This window comes from Scomber scombrus, chromosome 13 (assembly GCF_963691925.1).
Source record: "Scomber scombrus chromosome 13, fScoSco1.1, whole genome shotgun sequence".
Classification (NCBI taxonomy): Eukaryota; Metazoa; Chordata; class Actinopteri; order Scombriformes; family Scombridae; genus Scomber; species Scomber scombrus.
The window spans coordinates 3,278,597-3,304,259 of NC_084982.1; the positions used below are offsets into that span (position 1 = coordinate 3,278,597).

Consider the following 25,663-nt stretch of genomic DNA (forward strand, 5'->3'; position numbering starts at 1 on the left):
GTGAGCAATTGTGGCGCGTCTGAAAACTCCCTTTGTGCTGTCTGAACACAGTTAGGACACCAGAGTATAATGTGACCTACAGTTCATACAGTGGCCACCGTACTGAAGTTACCACACGAAAACGAAACACTGTTCTTGGAGCTTTGTCAATAGACACTTGGTATATTATTTTTATTTTTTTTTATTCTGATTATAACAAGACCAAATGTGACAGGAGATGTAACGTTTTCCCCTTTCACTTTTACCTTCTTTTCTGTCTGTTGGTGCAGTTAGATTTGATATACAATTAATAAAACATATTTTAATGTCTTTTTCTTATACAGTAAACTGTGTGAGCTCTTAAGAATAATTATAGACTACAGATGAATTAACCGAGGAAGGTATTCAACCCTATCAGACTAGTACTGACTATTGTACAACATTTTGTTTCGGTTTCATTTTTGACCCATTTATAGACAGACTTTTCAATTTCAATATTTCAATAATAGCTACCACAATAATAGACGACATCTATAGCAGCTACCACAGTATTATAAACAATTTCCAGTTTTCATCAACTCAATAAATCCCTCAGAGGGATTTGATTTACAAATACCCTCAAATCTGATTAATGTAATCATTGTAAGTGGCCTCAAGAGGCTTTGACCTAATTGTTTTTTTATCTGACTAGCTGAATAATAATGGAGTGAAAATCAATATCAAGACATGTCTCTATCACTGATGTGAATGAGCTTACACACTGATCCACTTTCTGCTTTACTATTGGGCTCATAGCCCATTCACCAGCTGTCATTCACCAGCTTATTTGCTGGGATGCAATTCAGATTATCTGTATGCTTATCCCTTTGTGTGTATGTGTGCGTGTGTGTATTAACGTATTAACGAAAGTAAATGTTTATGTAGATGATATCATCATCATGGTTTACCACAGATTTCCACAAGAGTTAAAAGCAAAAAAATACAACAGGAGCTTGACAGAAATCTAAATGACATATTTTTATAATTTGTATTGTTTACTTACATCATGCATTTTTCTTATTGTCAATAAATCTCATGTGCAGCACTAAACCAGCTATGAATTGATCCTACTTACAAGTATTGTGTGTGTATCTAAAGCCTGATATATTTCTCTGTGCTGCAGACTTCTGTTGTTGTTCAAAAAGAATTAAAAACATGCCAGTCACATGTTACTTTGCCCCCGAACAGTTTTGGGCATGATAGTTTCCTTAGAAACCGCTCCAAAGACTAATAATAACAATCATGCTTTCAGTCTCCAGAGAGTTGGTGCTTTTTCAACCCAACATGAACTGAATACTGATTAATGTCACCTTGATATAATGCCGGTACTGTATATAGATACTGTAATGTAATGCAAAACTATAAAAAGGCTTATTTATAACCTTTTATGTCTATTTATAATAATAGAGTCAGCTCATTGCAGCTGTTAAGTAACAAGAAATTTCCGTAAATGACCAAATATATGTTTCAGATTATTTAGAACTGATATTAACAATATGAGCACAGAACTACTAAAACTGAGGAATGTTTTCAGTTTGTGTCTTTAGGCAGGGAGCAGCACAATGTTTTTCTGACCCAGTTAAAGAAGCACCTGATTCCACCCTCCTCCTTCATTATGGCCTCATTGCCGCTCATCCCGCTCTGCAGTTCTGATGGGACGGTCATGAGGCGATGTCAGAGGAGTTGGTTCGGATGAAGCAGATGCGGGGTCTGGTTCTTGGTGAGGTGTTGGCTGCTCTGCTGGTTCATCTGGCTGGGTGATGGCTGGGGGTTCATCAGCAGATGACACAGGATGTTGTGGAGGAGAAACCTCAACAGCTGGTTCTCTGTTGGGCTTGTTTTATATAATCTCACCCTCCAGGACGGTCTGAGGCTGGAACAAAAAACATAAATCTCTCACGGCGACATTGGTGATGGTGTTCGGTACATCTGCTGTAAAGCAGGTCAACCTCACCACCAGGACATTTTCAGTGTAACCCTGTCTAACATTTCCCTGCAAGACTGAACCACATTGTCTCTGGTGCAGAGGGAGAAGGTGACCTGATGAAGCATGGTTAACAGAGTGGTAGAGCCCCTTCCTCAACAGCCTGTGTGACTCCAGAAGCCATTTTGCAGAGCTGCTGGGACGGCATGTTGAAGCAGGTATTTTAGTGGAGGCAACCAGAAGTTCTGCAGGACTTAAGGAACCACCTCTATCAGATAGGCCAAGCAGTTTGTAGTACAAGAACAATTATGAGCTTTTACCTGGAATAGTATATCAATGTGGACATGACACCATCGTGGGACTTACCTTAGACTTACAAGAGCCCATGTACCAGATGACTTGCTGAGCCTGCTCATATATGGGTGTGTCAAACAACACTTGTGAAGGAAATATTTATTAAATATTTCTCACTAGTTTTGTATTCAGAGTTTTCAAGTACTTCAGTAAGAAAAACCCAACTCTCACATACCGTACCCTGTTGAGCCTGTAGATGACTCCACTTCCTGTATGTCTCAAGACAGAACAAGCTTAACTTCCCAAGCGACAACAAAAGGCTCACAACAATCTCAACAACACACTCAAGAGTACAAAAACACAGTTGACCCTCAGACTGAATAGGGTGAATCTAAAATTCACTTTCCAGAAGTCGTACAGCCCTACTTGAAGAGGTTTCAGGAACTTTGGAATGAAACTCTAGAACACAACTAAAAGTCCATTTTTGTCCATTCTTGTTTGCTTTGTCAACGCAATTGAAGGATCTCGAAGATGAGTCAAACAAGTCTGATAATGGACGTAAAACAGCAACACACAGTCATCATGTTGTTCTTTGAATTTGCTGTTGAATTACTGTTTGAGTTGGATGTTAATGAAATAATAAAAAAGGAGAGAGAAAACTCCTGTTGCCTCCTTCCAAAGCAGACTCAGAATCTGCTGAGTGTTTGATTGTTATTTAGTTCTGCTTAACGTCTGCATAACTACAATGAAACTACAGAATCAGCAAATCAACTTTTATTTCCTCTCTCATTACCTCTCTTTTCTCTGCTTTCAGTTTACTTGCACGCACTCCGTCTCTGATCTCGCTTTTCACTTACAAAGACCAACTTAGAAATGAGTTTAAAGATTCATTGCAACAACAGTAGAAGGGTTAGTGGTGGAGGGATGAGGGGATGGAGGGATGAGGGTTGAGGGTCGACGGGGTTGGGGATGAAGGGATGAAGGGATGAGGGTATAGGGAAAGGGATGAAGGAATGAGGTCAGAATCAGGATGCCAGATGTAGGCGTGGAATGCTGGACCGATTTAGTGGTGGGTATAGTGAGAGAACTAGTGTGGAGAGAGAGACTCTGACTGGGGGAACCGTCTCTTCTTCCTGTTCTGGATGGTTCCTGAAGTCAAACAAAGAGAGAGAATGTTAGAAAGGGTTTGGGAGAGAGGGATGTGAGAACTGAGACAAAGGGGAGAGGAGCAGATAAAGTATGACTTTAGTACTTCTTGTGGAGGTATGAGGCATGGTCTTTGTAATTGGTAAGGCAATAAGCCTAACTTTTGTTGTTAATGTTTTAATGTAATCCCTCAACTTAATAGTATAGTACTGGAATCACCCAGTCAAAAAGTACTTTATATTGTAAATGAAGTGCTATGTAAGCTTGTAATTGCCACAGTGTCTTTGACCTGTCAGCAATGTTCAACCCCAATATTTTATGAACCATTGACAGGATTTTTCTCACACTTCTCAACTATCATACAGGAAGTAGATTTATTCCCTGGTTCTTCCAGGTGAAACATTAAGTTGCTTAAAACGTTCTTGTTCCCTTAGAAAGGTTCCTGTGATGGAGAAGACCTATCACCTTGTTTTTAAGTTTATTTAAGTCGCTTAATGTAACCAGAGGGATAGATGATGTGAGACATCATCTGATGTGAGCAAAGTGAATGATCTGCAGTATGCTTCCACCCCGATAACAACAATTTTAGGAGTCAAGTGCTGCAAAGCAATAGTATGCGTCACAGTCTTGGGAAACACTTGCTTTTTCTAGACTTTGCACCGCTTGGAAAGATAGGAATCAAGTCAGAGAGATATGTATGTAGAAAGGTCATCCAGAAACCAAGCCACCCACTTCCCTGACCAGATCGCTCCCTGTTTGGTCTGACAAACCCAACATTCCTCCCACAACTTCCTCCAAATCTTCTGACAAAGCGAGACAAATCCACTCCGAATGTGGTGACGGTCAAAGCGAAGCATCCGTTTTGGAAGCAGAAAGAGACGGATAACAGAGTAGGAGTAGCGTTCAAATTCCAACAACTGTTTCTCTCCATTCTACTTCATGTGACCAAATCTGCGTTGGTAAAAGTGTTGGTCATTACCGATTTGATTGGACAATATCAAATAATTTCCAATATGCATCATTATATATGTTTAAAACCTGACCGTTGTCTGTCAAATCGAGTTCATTCAGCCAACCTTTTACAGTACAGAAGTCATTTGATTCAGTGTTAATAAAGATTCTAAATGGCAAGGCTGGAGGTTTTACACTGTCCACTCAGACACCAAACAGAAGCAGGATGAGTCCCTCCAGCAGACAGCCAGGTAAACATTGTAATCAGTAGCCACAAGGAGCGCAGGAATGTAAATGTCTTCATATTTCCAGATCCCGAGGCTTTCGAAATGCTTAGAGAGTCTGTGTAGTGTGACTGATTGCGGATATTTCCTCCGAAAAACCTCAGAGGATAAAGCCAAGAGCACTTACCCGAGAAATCCTCCGCCAGGTCGTGCCTGGACACGCATGCAGCAATTCAGTATCAGAGGTCAGTTGCGAACACAAGTTGATGTTCCAGCAATGCAAATCACCTTGGCTTGTGGCAGGAATCTATCTTTCTCTCCACAGCTTGTATGTTTTTTTTGCCCAGCTCGCGTGCTGCTGAGAGAGGCCAGATGGGGCTCTTCTGATGGCATCACTCCCTCTTCAACATCTGCCATCTTGGATCTCGTACAAACACATGCTATATGTATCACCTGCTACTCTCTCGTGACATAAAATTGGATGCCGTGTCATAAAACAGAGAAATGAGATGAGACGGCTGACAGAAAAATGACAAATTCGGCATTCCACGAAATAACGAAATAAGTGGAGGGGATATAAACTTTCAGAATGAATAGTGGCACCTGTTTTCTTTGGGGATAAAGCAGAGGGGATACGGTATGTTTTGGATACAAATTGAGGATAATTTGAAACAAGCAGAAAAAAAAAACACAAGGGGAAGGAGGAGGGGAGTCCTAAAAGAAAAAGAACGCCATGGAAAACCAGATGGAAATAAAGACATCGAGTGAAGTAGCTGTCAAGTTCGAAAAGGATGCTTGGTTTTGTTAAAAGCATTAAAGCATTGGGTTGTAGCAAGGGTTCAGAGAGTTTGAACGCTGAACTCTGATGGATCACTCTCGTTTGAGGTAAAGTCGAAGCAATTCAAGGGAATCAGTGAATTTGGGAGAACAAATGTAGTTCTTGGCTGAAAGAAAGAGTTTCCAAACTTCCTACTTTGATTCTTTTAATTTAATTTTCATTTAAATATGTACAAGCATGCATGAGAGCCAGAGAGCATGGATGCATATATGTGTGTGTGTGGGCAGACCTGGAGACACACACACTTGGCAGCATGCCTTGATTTATAGGTTTGTCTACCTGAACGAAAAAATGCAAACACATTATAGACCACTGCAGACCTTTGTGTTTGCAGGGGTCTATACAGTGGCCAAGTCAAATATAGAGCTGACATTTAAATACCAAACCCTCTTGTCATCAGCCTGAGCTGTGAAGCAATAGTGGGGGTCACCTGGAGAGCAATGAAAGGTCACCAACAGAAAAACGTTAGCCTGAACGCACCGCGTGATGTCTGTTTATTTTATACGATTTAGGAAAAGCTCAGATTTGACCTTATTTTACCCATTTTTGCCAGAGCAGCCTGAGGACTTAACTCCATCCAGGAAACCAAGACAACAAACATTTTTTGGTGGTATTTTTTAAAAATAAATGTAATTTATGAGTTTTGCTTTTCCACAACATTGAGAAAAAAATAGACAAATCGACACAACAAAACAGAACAAAATAAAATAAAACAAGCAAACTGCCAGCTCACAGTAAAGATGCTCATGCATGTCAATCCGTGCAATGATTGAAATATCCATAAGTGGATCGAGCGTCAGGAATCGAGTCAGTGTCGCTAAGACAGAGAGTTCAAGGAAGGCCAGGAAAGAAAATGAAGCTGGTGGATCACAGCACACTACAATGCAGTGCAATACAACACAATACAGTATGATGCAATTCAATTTGGTCCCAGTGAGACACCTCTCCTTCCTCATATGATATTGACCTATCACAGATATGTATGGATATCAGCGTATATGTTCTCTGATATGTGAAGATTTTTTTTTTAAAGTTATATAGGCAGCATTTTATGTATATTTGATCCTTTTTCTTGATTCAAGTTTAATATAGATGTGCATGTGTTTTGTTGTATGTATTTTTTGTTATTCAGTTAGTTATAGTTATTTATAATTATTGAATTCCCAGTGAAGTTTACTGTTTCAGTGCACTGATGTCATTCTATCCAATAAAGTGTATCATTGTTAAACTGTAAAATATGATGCCTCCATTACATATCTTTGCCACAAGTGTTTTTAAAGGATCATTGCAACAAAAAAAAAGGAAAGAAGTATGTTTATGTATTTATTCATATATTCACTTACATTAAATCAAATTATCGGATGATATCAGATTTATTTATTTATTTGTTATGACCAATTTTTTAAAATTTCATTTTCCAAGTGGAGGCTACACAACAAGCATAAATAATATAGTCAATAAAGTAAAAATGGTCGGTCATGCCAGGTTTCTTAATGTTTTTTTTAACATAATGTCTATGATATCTAGCAGCTGAGGATGTTTGCCCCTCTCTCTCTCTCCTGTGTATTTGCTGCAGTCTAATGACTTCTCTGGGACACCACCTGCTCACATGAAATATTTATAATGAGAGGAAATGAACTTCATGACTTTTTTAGACAAAGTGTGCCGCAGCTTCAGCCGTTTTGAAGTAGAACTTGTCACAACTTTTAGCCTTGCGTCATGTTGTGTTATTGTTGACCCTGACAGATTTATGGTTCAAATCTAACTCTGGAGTAAAAATCAAATTCTCTTTGGGGTGTCTGAGTGTTGTAAGTGAAGGGACTGTGAGAAAATGTAAACCAGGCATGATACAAAATGTGAACTAACTTTGTCAATCTCATCTTTCTTTACAAATATTTACAAACATGATACCATTTTTAAACATCTCTAAACAATTTTTTTTTGAATGCGTGCAGGCACGTTTCCTTGAGAGTTTACTGGCCGCCTGAACTCATGTCCTCGGTATCTTCTGTGTTTACTGGGATATGATCATCTAAGCTGTGTACATCCGCTCTGTTTACAGCTTCATACTATGAAGACGAGTGTCAACAACAGTTTGAAATGGGATGATATACTTTATGATATAACTTCTCACTCACAACTGACATTTAAATGCAGTTAAACCCACTTTTTCCCAGTTTGAGTGTTGCAGTAAATGATTTCTAGTTAAATGTAAGCTGAAATTAGATTAATGTTATAGTAATGACTCACGCACGCACGCACACACACACACACACACTCGCAAGGTAAGCGACTTCAAAGTGCTGACTTTGTCTTTGGAAACAAGGTCCTCTCTCTTTCTCTGCCTCTGCTCGAAGATTCCCAGGAAAGTAGATGTTATCATCCTCATACCAAAATAGGTCAGAGCGGCAGGACAGTGAGAGCAGAGCAGAGGGTAAAGACATGACAAGCAGACGACCTCGCTAACATCAACAGCCGACATGTTTTTTGAAGGCCGGCCGTGATATTTTAAACCTTAATATTCGTCTTTTAAAACTGACATTTCACTCCTGCAAACTGAAATGTTTTGTTGTTTGTGAAAGAGCCTTTTGACCAACAGGATTGCACTAAAAATGAACAACACTCCTTAAATACTGATAAATTCATACCTACCACAGACACACTGCTACAAAAAAACACTCCAAGTGAGCAAAAACATAACCAGACAGTTTTCTTTGGAAGAGAAAACAGACTGATAACTGTTAAATGATGACTAAAACTGTCTCTTATTATCATCCATCACAGTTTACAGACTGACTTTGATGTGACATGCTGTAGTTGTCTGTGCACAGCTTTAGATATTCACAATGTGACTATCTGCATGTGTTTTTTTGCTCCTTTAGTTTTCTTTTTAGTGATGTTGCAGCATTCCCAGATCATGTGACCTTTGTTTATCATAACTAGTAGAGATGATGTCTAAATCTACAAACATATAGGTTATAATACACTAGAATTATCTTAAGATCATGTAGTCTGTCAATCTTTTCATGCTGTAGATAAAGTCTTCTATATGTCTGTGATACATAAAAACTGTAAAGAGTCTTTTTTTTCTTCTCCCTGATTCTCTTTTCTCTCTCTCTCTCTCTCACTCTCCTCCTTGATGTTTTTCTCCTCCTAGCCTGCTTCTCGTCATTTTGAATTTCCATTTCATTCTCATTTCACATCTTCACTCCCTCGGCCCGCCCCCCTCCTCCCCCCTCCCCCTCCCCCTCCTCTTCCTCCTCCTCCTCCTCCTCCCCCTCCTTCTTTCACCTCTCAGTTCCAGGCCTCCTAGATGTTGTGATTCCACCATATAAAGCCATGGAAACACTGAGAGGGTCCTCGGGGCTGCCGGCGACACGTGCCACGTGTCGCTGTGACTTATTGGGCCGCGTGTCAAAGCGAATCCTGAATGAGGAAAAACGTGTGATAGTAATCCTACAATACCTAATATGGGAAAAAACAACACACAAAACAATCAACAATGTAAATCCTTTTGACTATTAGGTTTCTGTTTATTTACACCATTTATTTAGCTTCATTTTACTATTGTTGAGTATGTAATGTTCATGTGTGTTCTACCAAATAATTAGACTGATTTGATGTTTCTAAATCTGAATTATGATGAATAATGATGGCAGGAAATGACAGTCAATTCACACAAAGGGAAGCAGGTGACATTGCATGAGCTTTTTCTCAGGAATAAACCACTCAGTGAATCTATTGAAATGATTCAATCTCACCTCTATTCATATGTAAAGCAAGCCCAAGCAAGTCCATGTATGACATGAATGAAACTGAATAAATGTTAATGGAGATCATGTGATACACCGAGATTTTTATATTGTACATACGTAGTGGTAAAGGTTGAAAAAATGAAGTAGAAACTTGGAGACAAAGAATAGTTTTAAATCCAGGACAGTCAAATGCAAATTGATTTCACAGGAACTCCTTTCCACCCGAGGAAACTCCCTATTAAAACTGTCGACAGTGAGGTCTGTGGATTGTAACAGGGAAATCGTTTCTGGAACCACACACTGCATTTCTGAGTGTTTTAAGCAAGAATCAGCCATGTACACTATCTCATAACTTAAACAAAACCAAACGTTTGAGGTTTGTAGTATTGTTTTTTTCTTTTAAATTGAATCACCACCATCCCACATAATATTATGACCAATGAGCTGCATTTTTTTCCAGTCCACTTCCATTTCTGATCCCGTCTAGACGAATAATAATGAGAATTACAATTACATTATCGTCAGAATTAGAACTATAATTTGATTTATCCAGCACTTTTCCAGCCAGCAGCGCATTATTATCCCACCTGAATAATATTTTATTTGGCACTCAGAAGCACCGCTGGCCGGTTTCCCTGTTTTCTTCTTCTGCTGCTGAAAACATCACGTCACCTCGAAAGGCAAAGCCAAATTCTCTCTTGACCGTCCAAGTGTGTGTGTTGCCAGATCCAGACACCCAAACAGAGTCCACGTGACCGACGTTTACAAGATGAATGGCGTGCAGGTGATATGTGGAGGAGTAGATATCTGACGAGAGATAAACTTGTACCTCGAAAATATTTAGTTGAAGGATGTTAAGCAGGATTAAAGTTTACAAAAAGCCAGCAGCTGAAATATCATAAATGCCAGATTAGAGTTATGAGGTTGTGAGATGACGTGTACAATAACTTTGAAGAGTTATAAGCAAAGCAGTTTTGTACTTTCACTTATACTAAATGTATTGCAAGTACATTTCATAAACATTAGGGGATTTTTATGTTGAGGTCTTTGTTTTGTGCATTTAAATCTCAGGGTTGAATGTTTTACTTAAAGGTATATAGATAAAGCCTTTGTGTTATTCTATTTATTGTCTTTTGTAGAGAAATCCCATGAAAAGGTCATCTTTATCCCGTCTGTGGCACTCAGCCCAAGGGTCACTGCTTCCTTCTGAGGACTTACTGTTACTCTTTAAAAATATGTCATAAAATATGTAGTTTCATTTTTATTTTTTTTATTTTTTTTAGAAATGACAGTCGTTTCCTTTAAACTGCTGGGAACTGTCATTTTTAGCTACTCAGTCACAAGGAGGTCACACATTTACTTATTTATTTTACTATTCTCAATTTTTCCAACATTTTTTGTTACTTCCTGTCACATGTTGGCTTGTTCTGCCTTTGCATTTTATTTGAAATAAACAGAAAACATGATAGCTAAAGACAAGAATGACACCTACAGGCACTTAAAGCTACATAAACCGCAGCAACAAAGTGAGAGTACTGTACGGTGCATTGTTTGGCTGCCAGGTGATCTCTGGAATGTTCAACAAAGATGGCGACTATACAAATAAAAGGAAACGTGTTGATCTTATTGGATTTTGTTAAATAACCACTTCACAATGTGACGTATATGGAATGAAGTAGTCAGATCTGTTGAACTCCAAACTAAGACATGAAAACATGAAGAAAAGTCACATTTATTTAGCCTACAATGTGTTATAAGTTTGTGTTGTAGAGTTGCAGCAGAGCAGCATGAAAACAGCTGATCGCGTGTCTGAAAGGTCAAATACAGTAAATCAATGAATCAAGTTCTTGGTTGACAAAGCAATCAACTGACCAACGTGTACATCTAGTCAAATTAAATTGTAATAAAATGTATATCTATATATGTGTGCATGTACATATACAGATATGTTATAAGCACATAGTTTGACCTCGTTCCAAATGATGGTGACAGGAGCTTCTAAAGGTGTTCTGAGGTGAGAAAAAGTCAATAAAGCTGCTCTATAAATCATTCACAGTATCTTTTACTCTCCTCTTACTACACTTGTATAAATGCCAGAGAGTTCAATCAATGTCAGAGAGCATTCAGACTCACTACACTGTCAAACCACCTCCATGTGCAAACACATTATCTATTGTCAGCTGTACTGTACTTTAAGTAACTCATAATGAGAACATAAAGAGGCCTGCATGCTGTGTTGACTCTCCTATCAAACAAGACAGACCTTGGTTTAAAACTCGGAGGGATCAATAGACAAAGAATGGTGCATGCAATCATTAGGATGAAGCTGTTCAGCACTGTTTGCTTAACATGTTAGATGACAAAGGGATCCAGAGTGGTTTAAATGACAGTCAGTGGGGTTTTGCTGCCCTCATGTGGCCAGTCAGATTTTTAACCAGCGTTTCCCTCTGAAATGTCTCTTTGAAAAAGCAATACAATTACTTTTCATCCCACAGTAATGTTCATCTTTTCTATTTTGCGCATAAAAACATTGTAAAATCATCTGTCAATGACCTACAGGCTTACACAACATCATGATTGAGACACACAATATGATCCACTGCATTTTGCCTGGTTGTCCCGGTCCTAGGAAAGAAGACATTCATAAAGGACTCGACAAACTGTGTTCAAACAGTGTTTAGTATGTGACGAGTTGGGACAAAAGGGATTAAATGGTCTAATATAAAATCTCAATTACAATACCAGTTAAAAGGATGTTATATCCAAAAGTAAAATTCACTTCTACGAATAAAAAAAAAATACAAATCTTGAACTCCAATACATTATTTATGAAGAACAGCCTTTGTTTAAGCCAAGTGATATCAAAACCAACATGGCAATGTCAGCAGGTTTAACCCCAGTGAACAATGAATGAGCAGGTTTTACAGTGCACTCATCGATATGTTAAATATGAGGAACTAACCAAGAGTTTTCAGATAGCATGACCTCAGATAAAATAGTTCACATGCTGTACACGCATATTCTGCAAAGTTTGTTTTACAAATGTTTGTTATGTGCATGTGTGTTATCTATTAGAGCTGTGACTTATAACTTTTCTTTTTTTTAAACAACTAATTGTTGGATATAAAATAGTGAAAATGGATTGTTTTTATCTGGAGATAATACTTAGGAACAAGGAACTCTTGTGTTTTTCCTTAATAAATGACTTGGATAATGAATCAATTAACAAAATTACCGTCATTATCGTTGATTAATTTTCTGTCAGTTAACTAATCAATGAACTGACTCAACATTTCTACACTATTATCGCTACAGTACATTAAATAAGTATAAATTGCAGCTTTTTTTCTGAATTACATGAGACCAAATATGTGCTTATCAGTAGAAGATCAATCTGTTACAACCTATACAGAACCTTCATCTTTTAAACATACACAGTAGAGCGTTTATCTTGGGTGCTGATATGAACAGTTGTAGGGGACCTGCGTGCTTATTGTGATGCTACTCTGTTAGACGGCCACATATGCTTTGAAAAATCCTTTTCTGATCTCAGTGGGATTTAAATAAAGGTTGAGCATAATATGAACAGGCTCTTTTGTAACGATGTTTCTGAACACAGATATGAGGTCTTGCCCTGATATTTCCTCCAGGAAGATAAAAACCTGCAGACTGACAACCGTAATCATCACATGAGACAACTGGCCTGAACCACAGTCTGGAGGTCAGTGTGAAGTAACCGTCTCTGTGTGATTACTAATAACACAGGGAAGCTCACAGATGATTTATGCTCATGCACACACCTGTAATACGTTCAGTTTTAAGCACTGAGTTCTGTTTTGGCAACTCCAGATGTGAGGGTCCTCCAGGTTCTTCAAAGGCGAATGTGTCAGATTGTTGAACATTGTAAATAATTCAACTGATTCGAGGCTTTCTCCGAAAAGACCAAAGTTCATTTATAAAACAGTAAAGGACAGCCCAGTATGTAGGGCAACATACACCATTTTATCATCTTCACTTAAAAACATTACTTACTTTCTAAAAGTAAAATGAATGACTTTTTGCTTTCCCCTATATTTTCTCATGTTTTGGAGATTACAGATTCAATCTTACTTTAAATCTCACTCAAAGTATTTACAGTGATAGATGGAGCCTGATGTTTGGTCATGAGAAGGGAAAGTACCAACCTACACCCTCTAGTGGCTGCATGACTCTAATCTTCATTCATATTTCCAATGATCAGTGTTAAATAAAAGATCAGTATTTTAAAGACTGAGTCAAATCTGCATATCTGCCTTAATCACTAACACAGCTGTAAAATCCTCCGACTTTATTTTCCCATAACTGTATGTCAGGCATCTTTTTCTCTTTCCCTCCCACACATGTAGATCAGAGGTCAGGGTCAGCTGAAGAGTATAAACTTGCACTCAGTGTCCTGCAAGGATGGCAGTGAAGTTTGCATTTGATCCGTCTGTTTGAGAGATAGTCGAGCCACAGGAGCTCCCCGCTGTCATAACTAGCAATCATTATGTTATCAGCTACTTGGTTTTGTAGAGAATAACTTCACTGATCTTGATTTTCTTTATAGTCTATGAAAATCCCCTTAAACCACACAAAAGTATACAAAAATGAACCATAACTTTGACCCTGAGCATGAAAAGGGTATAACTTTTCATTTTTACCATAGAATCTACTCACATCCCTCCAATTATGCAATCCTGTAGAAGAAATACAGAATCTAGCTTTGGAAGCAAATGTTCATACTTCTAACTAGTCCTAGGTTCAGCTGAGTGTCTTTGTTTCCATTACTGACCCCAACACAACTCACAGAGCAACCTAATTCTGGTTAACACCGAGGCTTTTGCTGCACTGCATCTGTATCTCATGTTGCCCTGGAGACGAAGAAACTGCGCTCATGTCAGCAACTGGCCACCAGATGTCAGTGTTGTGCTATAGCTCATTGTTTCTATGCAACAACCAGCATGCATGTACTTTTCAGATCACTATAACTATTTCTGTAATCCCACTGAAGGTACCGCATTACTTCCCCAAACTGCTGACTGAAAACACACTGGTGATTAAAAAAAGAAAGGACGTGACTTTAAAGAGGTGAGAAAGAAAAAGAGGAACTAAATGTCGGAGGAACGTTGAATAATATGAAGATGTGAAAGGCGCTGAGCTGAAGTTTACCCCGAAGAGAACTCGCCATATATGACAAGAATAGATCTTCACTGTTTCGACACACCACTCTTGATGGTATCAACCTCAGCTTTTGTAAGGTTGAACCTGAGATGTCCTCTGCAACAACCAGTCTGCTCTGTTGACTAAGATGGATTTAGAAGGATCTGACCATTACAAAACATGTCTCTCTGCTTTACCTTAGTCCTTGTCTGTATCCTCCCTGACAGAATACAATAACTTTCCCATTTTTTAATCAGCTACATGAAATAGCACCTAATAACAAAGAAAAAAGAAACAGAGAAAGACGTTTAATCATCTATGGTTCATCTATCTCACATTTTCACTGTGCAGCATTTTCATTTTTCCTCACAATGTGTCACATGTATGTCAGAGATATTAAAATAGGCCAGAGATGCAAAACTGATGAATCAACCTCCCTGGAGACCTGTCATTAATCTGGCCTCCATTTTCAACGGACTGCCTTCCCTTTCACTTTCCGAAGAAGAGGCTGGTATCCGACATATCAGTGCAGTACCACACAATGGACTAGTATTAACTGCTGAAGGCTATGTTTGGCATTAATGTTCAATAATCTTGTGGATATACTTAAATGAGAGGTGGATTAATGATGTGTCACCTTCTGGGGCTCCATACTGTAAAGCTGTAAGGAGAGAAAGAAGATCCAGGGATTATTTTTTAAGTAATTTGTATTTATTAGAGAATCAGTGCTTATAGAGTATTAATGGACAGACAACATACTGTATCTGCAGTTGTTAAGTTATTAGAAACCTTCAAATTTTGGATACCTGTGCCAAGAAAGTGGGACATTATTAAAAATGAATTCAAACAAATACTGTGTAATCAGTATATGACACATGGACAAAAAGACTCCCTGCTGATAGACTCTTATTGCTCTTAAATATGAACTTTAATATTGGGCTCAACTGGTATTAGTCAGGTTTTAATCGAGTGCAGATTACACATCAATGATTTCCTGCTGTTTTTTTCTCATTGTGACTTCAGGTTGAGGCACGCTGCATGCCAGTGACTCACGGTTCAAAGATGACACAACTCTTCTCCTCTCAACCACATGGGCTCTGTTTCACAACAAAGTTATTTTCATTTCATTTACAGGCACTGAAGAAAGGAGAAAAGGGCATGGGAAATGTGGGTGGATATAGTAATCATAATAACAATAACAATAATAATAATAATAATGTCTTGCTTTTCAGTGAATACAATTATTACTACAGTATAATAAAATATCATGGCAATTGTGATGTCTATGTAACTATGATGCAAATTCTATGTTTCAAATGCAAATCTCAGAGACAAAACATTCATGGGTGTTGTGTCTTTGACTTATCTCATCTATTTTATTTGATAGTTTTCCTCTCAGGGCATGGGAAGGCATCTATTATGAAGAGTTATGTGCTCTGTGCTCCAACAGGAAGCCTCTGACATCAAAGTGTGAAATAAGTTACTTCAAACTAAGAACATTGGGAACATGAGAGTAATTATCGGGACTGAATCTGTGCATAATTTACATCATCCTCTGAGATCTAAAGGGAGCAAACAAGCAGACCAGGCTTCCTCAGAAGTGTGAATATCACAAGTTTTTAGAGATTCATTAAAGTATTATGAGGGTTAGTGTGAACCTTTGATGCAGTTGTTCGTGGGTAATATAATGGTTTTATCATCATGGGCTTTACATACAATTATTAATACAGCATAAAGGTTGTCAAAATGTCTAACAGGAATTTTCATGAACTGTATGTGTTGAGAAATCTGTTTATATTCTATTTTCTTCTTTTGTGACACTATTGATGCTCTAAAATCACTGTTCCAAACCCATACAAGTAAATGCAAATAAATGATCACCTGAAGGTTTGGTGTCATATAAACATATTTAGGGCTGTCATACAGAAAGTTGGATCTCTTGATGCAGCTCCATGTTTTTCTTTGTGGTTTCAGTTTTTACAGGTTTTTTTAATTTAAAAAAAATAAAATTCTGTTATTGAAATCAATTTTGATTGTTGATTGATCTTGATTGTTTTTTTGACTGATCAGTGAATGAATGTGTAGATTTGTGAGAGGCAGATTAAGACTTTCACTTCTGTGAAAATGAGAGGAAAACTGGCAGGTGGCATATGGGCACAACTCCATGCCTATCATCATTTTCCTGTTTAACTACTCATCAGCAACACCAGGTATGATTTAATGCCAATTTGACTTAACATGTCATAATAACACTTTATTTGGATAGAGCACTGATAGTAGTTATCAGTTAAAGAAAGAAAAAAATCCATGTTTTGAAAAGTAGTGTTTGCTTTGTATCATTTGCTAAAAACTCATCCAATCAAAAGATCAGCCTAACCTGGACTCAAAATATCTATTTCACACTAACTGCACAGTTAGGCCTCTATAAACCTTTTTATTGACACATTAAACTCTGTAGTAATTATAGCATCAGCAGCAGTGATCCATCCAAAATAAAGTGTGATCTAACACCTTCACCACTATGGCCTGTGAGGTAAACATCTCTTTAGGTATGAAAAAAAAGTTTGGGACCCCTGCTTTACACCATGTCACCCTGTCATAACCTCAACCCACCCTATGAATAATGTTCTAGATCCGCCACTGACTCTGCAGGACTCGGCTCACCACGCCTCAGTACGGTAAGTTCGTCAGCCATATTGACTGTCTGTAGTCTACCTCTTCTCTGGTTGTGGGAGGCAGACGGAGGAGTCTCCACCTCGGTAGCCTGTATCAGTATACACTCCCGGTACGCACCGTGTCCGGTAAACAGCGCAGAGGACGGGAAGGTGAAACGCTCTATTTTTACTCTGCTGTGGATATATAAAGCACTGCTGCCAGCTGGACGGGGCTGACAGTTGGAGACATCCTCAGCGCAGTCAGGCGTTAGAGGTGAGTTAGATCGCCTTCATCTCTGCCTGCTTGCCTTTAAGCCGTTCAAATGAGGGGGGGGATTTATTTTTTCTTCTCTGGGGCTGGAGAGCGGTAACGGTGTTTTTTAACGAGCCGCGGGGCATATAACTTATTATACGGCGCGGACCTGTTTTTACAAGCAGGTAAAAAAAAAAACGGCGTGGTTCGGCTTAACATTTGGCTTGACCTCCGTTTTCTTACCGGCTTCTTTTCACGTTTCAGGACGGGAGGACGGGGTGAGTGAACCGGTGTCACCGTGCGCTGAGGTGCTGTGTGTCACTTGAAATGTTATGCAACAAGACAAGGCTTACATTAGAAGTCAGTGTAATTAGATGCTCGTCCTTATTTCCAGAATGACCCAAAGGTAGTATATACACACCGGTCATATTAACACTGTTTGTAGCCATTTTGGAGCGTATACCGTTTGACTAATTAATTCACTGCTGTCACCCACAAGAGTCTGAACGTCTGAAAGTCTGTTGTTGTAACGCAGCGGGTTTTAGTGTCGTCCTGTTGCTGTTTTTAATACCGGGGGGGGGGGGGGGGGGGGGGCTCTGCTCTTGTTTTGTAAAGCTCACAGCGGAAACTATGTTTTGCGCCGTTTGCAACTTTTTCGTGCGCGTGCCTCTGACGACGCGCCTTTCTTTCTGTAACTATGTAGCAAACAGCAGCTGCTAAAACTCAACTACGAGCTTTATTACATTAAAGCTGGTTTTATTAATGGGCTCGCTTCTTCTGGACAGGGGACGCTGAAATAATTAATTGTGGTCGACTCAAATTCCGCTATTTTCTTTAATGAGCCAAACAACTAATTCGCGCTCTTCTAAATGAGCCTAAACACATTTGTCCTTCGTCACAATAACAACATATGTTTACACGTGGTTAGAGAACATGTATGCTAATTCTCTTCCCCATGTAAATGCGCCTCCTTGAGCGACTTCATGTTAGTTTACCGTTCGCCCTGGAAACCACGCTGAATGACGCTGGTTAGTTTAGTTTTTGTACGTTAACAGCTGTCTTGAATACACTAACGCTAGCCCGCCCACACATGATGCTAGCGGTCCATCTGGCACAAACAGATGCTCCGCCGGCGTCAGTGAAGTTATGAGTTGCTGATTGGCTTCTTTACAGCGGGGGAAGTGACTTCATTGGCTGTTCTGCTTGTCACTCAAATCCTCCTGTTGCTCACGGCTACGCCCCCTCCAGGGACCAAATTACAACTCATTTGAGAAAGAGACTCTCCATCATGACATGAGATACCTTTGACGGCTGGTTTTAGATTTCTCTCTTCTGCACTATTTTTTTGTAACCTGTTGAATAATCCCATGGCTCAAGAGAGAAGGGCAGTGTTGTCTTATTCTGGCCAGACATCCATAGTCATGTAATTTACTAAAAAATAAATGCCTTTTCTTGTTATTGGGTTGTTATGTGAACTTACTGCAGGTTTACATTTGATTAGTCACTCCTGTCACCTGCTAGAAACCCCAGATAGAGACTAGAGACAGCAACATTTTAAAATGATTCATTTACATTTTGAATGAAAAGATGAAGCGTGTTTGGTTACCATTTGACAGGCTAAACTTTTAAGTTATGGACAAATTTATACATTTACACCACACATCATGGTGTTTGATTTATTCAATTTTGTAAATCTATGAAGAGTGTAACTGTGATTGTGAGCGAAACAGGAAGAAACCCACCTTGAGAAGAGGTCATATGCAGCCTGATCATGGATCTTCAATAAAGCAACATACAGCCATGTTTACTCTTGTGCGAGAAAAGACTGGGGCATGGTATACTTAATGCAGAAACAAATTTAAATCAGTTTGCATAAACAAATGTTAAATGGAGAAAGCAAATGGTGTCCGAGTCTGCTAGTGGAGTTAGCTGAATGAAGATGATTTTTTCACACACCAGCTGCCATTGTGAGGCTGTCTGAAACTGGTCTTCTATGTCATGGTGTTGGTTGTGATGCCTAATCAGCTCTTCATAGTGAGATTTGGCTCACTGAGCTTGTTAGAGGAAATTTGTGTCTATCTTTCTTTATGTTTTTGCCGTCAGTATTCCTAGTTTCCTTAGTTTTCATTTGCACCTTTTTTTAAATAATCTTTAGGGAAAACTGGTTCTCACTGTTGAATTTTTATTATAGCAGCTATGGTTACATTCCCGTCCATGTGAAACCCAGAACCGAAGGAAGGATGAAACAAAAGTGAATGTGCTAGAATATCCGTAATAATCATCCGCTGGATTGTCAAAGTGCATGCATGCATAACAAGTACAAGTACAGTAGGTCAAAGTTGAACCAGGACGAAGCTCTGCACTAGAGCTTGATGATATGGCCAAAAATATTATGTTATCACAATGTTTTTTTTTATATTGATCAATGTTGATAATTGATGATAATGCTCAATTTACATTTTTAACAGTATTCTCCTTAATACAGAACCCTAAAGAAACCAGAGGGTTAATTATGGTTTATAATATACAATTATTAGTTCATTTGGAAATAGTTAGAATGAATAAGTGACAAACATTGATTTATGGTAAACAATGACTAAATATGACTAAAATTAAATAATAAATATGTAAACAACTGTTGTGATTCCCATTATACCAAATGCCTTGTTTCAAACATCTCTAGTAGTATACTTAACATTGATTCAAGAAAATAACTTAAATATTGTAGATGATTATGATTCTGTAAATTCTTTGAATATTTACACATTACACGTTTCTAGCAATTACAAGCAAAAAAGACTAATCTATCAAATGTTTCTGCTTTTGTTTTTTCCACAATAAAAAAAAAAAAAGGCACACACACAATTGGGGCATTATTAATGCAAGGAGCTAACCTCATAAGTAAACTAGGAGGCAGTCCGGCCCACAGGAAGGTTGTTGATGTAAATTGTACATAGGTCAGGGCAGAATAGCATGCTTGCCACAGGCTTGGCAGCCCAGCATCACTCATCCTGACCCTGCATCCTCAGCCATGCCTCCAGAAGAGATGATATCTGCCTCCTGCCGCTGTCTTTGGTCATGATGAGCAGTCTGACTGGTGCAGACAAGGTTACAAAGGTCCCTCATTAACTATTCAGTACAATTTTTTCATCTTTGAAGACAGATTCTTCACACTTGCATAGCTGCCCATTTTAATCTTAGCGGGCTACTTCTCACAGGTGGTCATTCTGACCTGTCTTGAGTGAACACGCATCAACCACATGTGTTAGTTTCTCTTCTGTACAACTGGCTGTTGGTCTAACCTTTTTGTAGCAATACAAATATAGATACAAAAATAGAAAACGGACACAAAAATAACTTTCGCAAATAAATGCATCATCGTTATCGTGGAGGATTTTATAGTGAAAATTATTGAGATCATTTTATCCCCCAACCCTACTCTGCACTGCACTGGACATTAACATACAGTTACACTCAATTTAGTTATCATTTCCAAATAATACATTTAGATATTTTGGGATAAATAGACTTCAAACCCCAGTGACTGTAAAGTTTGCAACGTTTCCTTTGAGTAAAATTTTAGTTTAACTTCTAGAAAGTATTGGAAAACTATGAATAAATGACACAGGCTGTAAAAAACAAGTCAATACACTGACAACACCAAGCCACAGTAAACTAATATGTGACTGTTTCACGGACATTTATTCTCTCAGTCAATCTATTATATAAAAGGTAGGGGTTTTATTTGATTAGTATCAGTTGATGACTGAAAGCAAACTCTTTAGTTTCACAACCTACATCACAGCCAGGTTCACTGACAGATGCTATCAAGTTTCTCTTTCCGTCTCTCACTTTTAGCATCTGACTATCATGTCTTTTCCTGTTTGATTCTTTCACTTTGCTTTCCTGTATCTGCATCTCTTCCCCTCCTTCACTGTTACTCTGTCACATACAATTTCCTACGAGCCACTGACCCTTATGTTTACATCCTCTCTGTTCCGCCACATATATGCAGATCAGACAGCTGGTTTCAGGTTCAACCCACGCAGAAGGTAAAGTTCAGTTCCCTGTCAGTCCTGTGTCCTGGAGCAAAACACTGAACATCAACCTATAGTATTAAATCATTGAGAGTCAACCTGGATGAGTGTCAACTCCATTGCAGGAGCAGACAGGACCCATGGTGCCATTCATCTTAGATTTCCATTCATTTTAACAGCTGTTCAAACCTTTTGTCACCATCTGTTAAGCCCAATGAGTATTTATAATAGTAAATATTGATCAGATTAATATTAATAATGCCAAAAACACCTTTGAAAGATTACATAATGTAGATGAATGAAACCTGGCAGAAAGCTGTGATGTTCTTGGTTTATTGAATTCTAGCTAGAATGTATGTCTTCTGTCATCTGTAATGTAGAACCGCTATGATTCATGCCATCCTACATTCAGGCTTTTCTCCCACTAAATTTGACATGAATCAACAACCAGCTGGAGAGAATCATTTGTCACAGGTTTGTTAATACCGTAAATCGCATATGCTCATATTTACTCTTGACACGACTTAGTCAATTAATGTAGGGGAACTTGGATCCAAGTGTTTGGTACTTCACCTACTTCTTTTCCTCTATAACTATTTTAGTCTGCAGATGAACCATTCACAAAATTCTAGTCTTTTCAAAGCAGGTGTCAAAGCGGCAAAAAGTGACAGCATTGTTATGTAGTGCGTTGATGTTTGTGGCTTTAAAGGTCACACCCTGGACAGGCCATTTGTGCTATTTGGCACACCGCCTCCCTCCTTACACTTACTAAGAAGTCAGTTGGCTATACTGTTGTACAACTAAAGCCACGTTGTCAATAAAGCAGTTGGTAGAGCGTCCTGCTGTTATAACAGTTGCTGGAAGTTTGTGTGTGTGTGTATGTGTTCTGTTTGTATATCTGGCACGTAAAGCATTTACACTCACACAGCCTCTGCAAACACATGTAACGACACACATAACACAAAGAGTGAAGTATTCCTCTGTTCCCAAAGACACGTGGACTGCTTCATTGTCAGCTATGTGACATACTTTTCGTATCTGTGGATAGCTTGGTGTAGATATTTGCAAGGATAGAAGAAAAATAACAGGCTTATATGTACTGGGAACTAAACCTCAGCGCTTTCACCAAAACAATGTTTAGCAGCTGTTATACTTTCACTTGCTTATTGGAAGTCTATAGCTGTGTCCCAATTCAGGGGCTGCATCCTTCGAAGGACGCTGATTACGTCACAACGCTGTGCGAAGGCTGTCCAAATTCGAAGGCTCCTTCGAATGCAGCCTACAAATGTGGCCTTTTCCCTCTTTTTGAAGGACACTGGCTACTATCCTTTGCGCGCCGCTGCTCAGTCCTGGAAAAGAAAATCGGCGCCGGCAGAGCCGCTTCTCGTCTTCCTCCAGAACAGGGAAGATTCTAAATGAAATCAAAAATTGCTCTCTCTTAATCATTTTTTAAACTTTCTTTCTACTCTTTCACTTCCTTTTGTTCTTTCTCTCTTACTTTTTGCGGGTCTGAGCGGCAGAAATCGGGACGTAATGGTAAGGGCGGGAACATCTGGTGACGCTTCGGAGGTCCCTCAGAAGGAGTCGCCTTCGGAGGCCGCAAAGGCTGTGTCCTTCGAAGGATGCAGCCCCTGAATTGGGACACAGCTTATATAGTTTCTGAAATGACACAAATAAAAACATGCTAACAAACATGCTATTTAACATGCAGGCAAGACAGAAAATATTATTTTTCTTTATTTTAACCAGTCACAATATAACTTTTTTGTGGCTTTGACAGTCTAAAGCTTTGAAAAATTTAAGGGGGTTTGTGCTTTTGACATGATTTGGTAGATTTTCTGCCGTAAATCTCAACCAGAGCCAGAATTGATGAGAAGAGTCAGAATCAGTCAAATATGATGTATTACTATAACCAACCTGACTGTGAATGTTTTTGAAGGGGAGAAGAAGGAGGAGGAGGAGGAGCAGGAATCTGTAAAGCATGGACGCAGGACTCCCCCATAAAAAGAGTGTGTGACAGGGAATGCTTTGGCACAGCCTGTAAAATGCAACTGTTGTGTGTGTGTGTGAATGTGTGTGTGGACATTGATTTGAACAAAACGAGAAAAAGATGAAAGAGTGTAATGTGCTCTAAGCAGAGTTACTTTCTGCATGAATGGTGACCTGGAAGTCTTTATCCGCTTGGGAGCGACCCTCTAGTTTCACTGAATGAAGAGACACACACTCTCTCTCTCTCTCTCTCTCTCTCTCTCTCTCTCTCTCTCTCTCTCTCTCTCTCTCTCTCTCTCTCTCTCTCTCTCTCTCTCTCTCTCTCTCTCTCTCTCTCTCTCTCTCACACACACACACACACACACACACTGCAGGCTTATATACGTAGGTTTACAAGGTAGCGGCTGGGCTGCTGAACAGAGCAGACCTGTGTTCTGTTGGAAAGCTCTGGATGCTTTCAACTGCAGTACATAGGTCACCCTTAGGTGTGTTTGTGTGTGTGTGTGTGTGTGTGCATGTGTGTCTGAGTGTCTGTGTGTGTAAGGGGTTGAGCACTTCCGTAAAGCCTGGAGCATTTAAATCTATTAAATTGTGTAGATGGTAATCACTTTCACCTTGCTGAACAGAGAATAAAGCTGATGCTGTCGTTCTGGTGGCTGTTATATCCACAAAACCAACTCAGGAAAAAAAAAAGCAAAAGCTTAGGTCTGGCAATGATAAAAATTGAAGTATGGATGAATAAATCCCCTGCATACTCGTCTTTTAAAACAAGAGCCACCAACTCCAGCTTTCTACTTTCCTGTTAAGAAAGCAGCGAGACAGTATTGGGTGTCTTCACCTATCTCCTGGCTGCAGGTATATGGGTCAAGGCAAGCTTTGAATACTTGTGCGTCCCTCGCTGCTTTCTCTCCCGTCAGCAGCACTATTATACTCGTTACTCTCCCGCTGTGTCTCGGCATCGATGACGTGAAATAGAAAGACTGTAGCGCAACAAAAGGACATAGAGAGGTGGAGAAAAAACTGCACAGGGAGCTGATAAATTTGATGACACGTTAACTTGTTCATTTATTAATGTGGCGCAGGGAGAAATTAGGATGTTTGTTTTGCTGCACTGGATCTCTCAGCTATCACAAACAGGACAATGGTTGAGGATAGCATAGCATAGAGGCCTGAATCAAGACTGATATTCTTTCGATTAACCACAAAAAATTCCGATATCAATATATCGGCAGATAATCTTATATAGACAGAACATTACATAAATCACATTTTTTGCAATGAGGTTATTAAACACTTGTGAAAAAGACATGGAGGTAGGATATTTTACAGTGGAACTATAAACTTTATTGTATAAAATGACATCAGATATCACTGGGAATTTCATAAATATAAATCCTTTAATAAGTATAAATTACTATTTAAAAAACATACATACATATATATTAAGCTTGAATTAAGTCAATTAATTAGTCAAGTAAAATGCTGCCTATATAACTTTAAAAAAATAACTGTGCATATCAGACAATATACATGCCGATAATGATATATCTGTGACAGCCCATTGGTCTGGCCCTAATTAGATGTTTTAAATGTGGAAATTGTGTTGTGTTGTTATGTTAAGACTGCAGTTTAAACACTGTTAATATATCATAGTGAAGCAGTCGAAACATTCACTTTTTCTTTCCTATTAGAATAATCACCTTCACCTTGAATTTGAACTCAGTCTAGTATAATTGGTGGTGAACAGGAAATGTTAATCTAGAGTTAATGGAGCTGCTTTTGTACCTGGAGAGCGAGGCTGGCCTGACTGCTGGTGCTAGCTGTGAACAAAGACATCTCCCAGGCCTCATACGTCTTCAGGATTTGGCTCCAAAAAAGGGACCTGATGGGATGATGGCAGCTCTGGCTGAGCTGTGTATTGATGTGCAGGACATGCCCTTCAGATATGTGGTACATCAAAGTGAAATTCCCAAGAATGATTTGAAAAGGGAATTAGTGCTAAATTAGATCCTTTTTGCCCATATTGCGCTCAGATGTTATTATAAAATTTGCGGTTTGCCTCAAGAACATCTCATTCATTTCAAATATGTAAATCTTTTCCCAGCTCGGAACGGGAATCAGTTAAAGATTAGGACACTTAAAGAGGCGTTAAGAAATCTGTGACCTACATCATTTTTCTGTGATGATGTTGGTACTAATTTCTACATATACAGTACCTTTGCTCTTCCTCATGTTGACCATTTGCCTGATGAAGACCTGGTGAGGTTGAAACATTACATTTTTCAGTCAGTAATGAAAAGAGCTTGAGAGTTACAAAATAAGAAGCCAAACCCCCAACACGGAAATGAAATGTCTGTAGCACTATCCTCCACTCAGTGGTTTTATACTTAAAGTGGACTGAC

The 25,663-nt window shown here is 38.9% G+C and overlaps 1 protein-coding gene across 1 annotated transcript in view; it reads left to right on the forward strand.

The window, feature by feature from the left end:
• Positions 1 to 17,028: 17,028 nt before the first annotated feature.
• Positions 17,029 to 25,663, forward strand: part of LOC133992917 (radixin) — a 47,860-nt gene continuing 39,225 nt past the window's right edge. The window contains exon 1 of the mRNA XM_062431715.1: positions 17,029 to 17,256. The gene's annotated coding sequence lies outside the window, so the exon portion shown is untranslated. The remainder of the gene's footprint in view (positions 17,257 to 25,663) is intronic.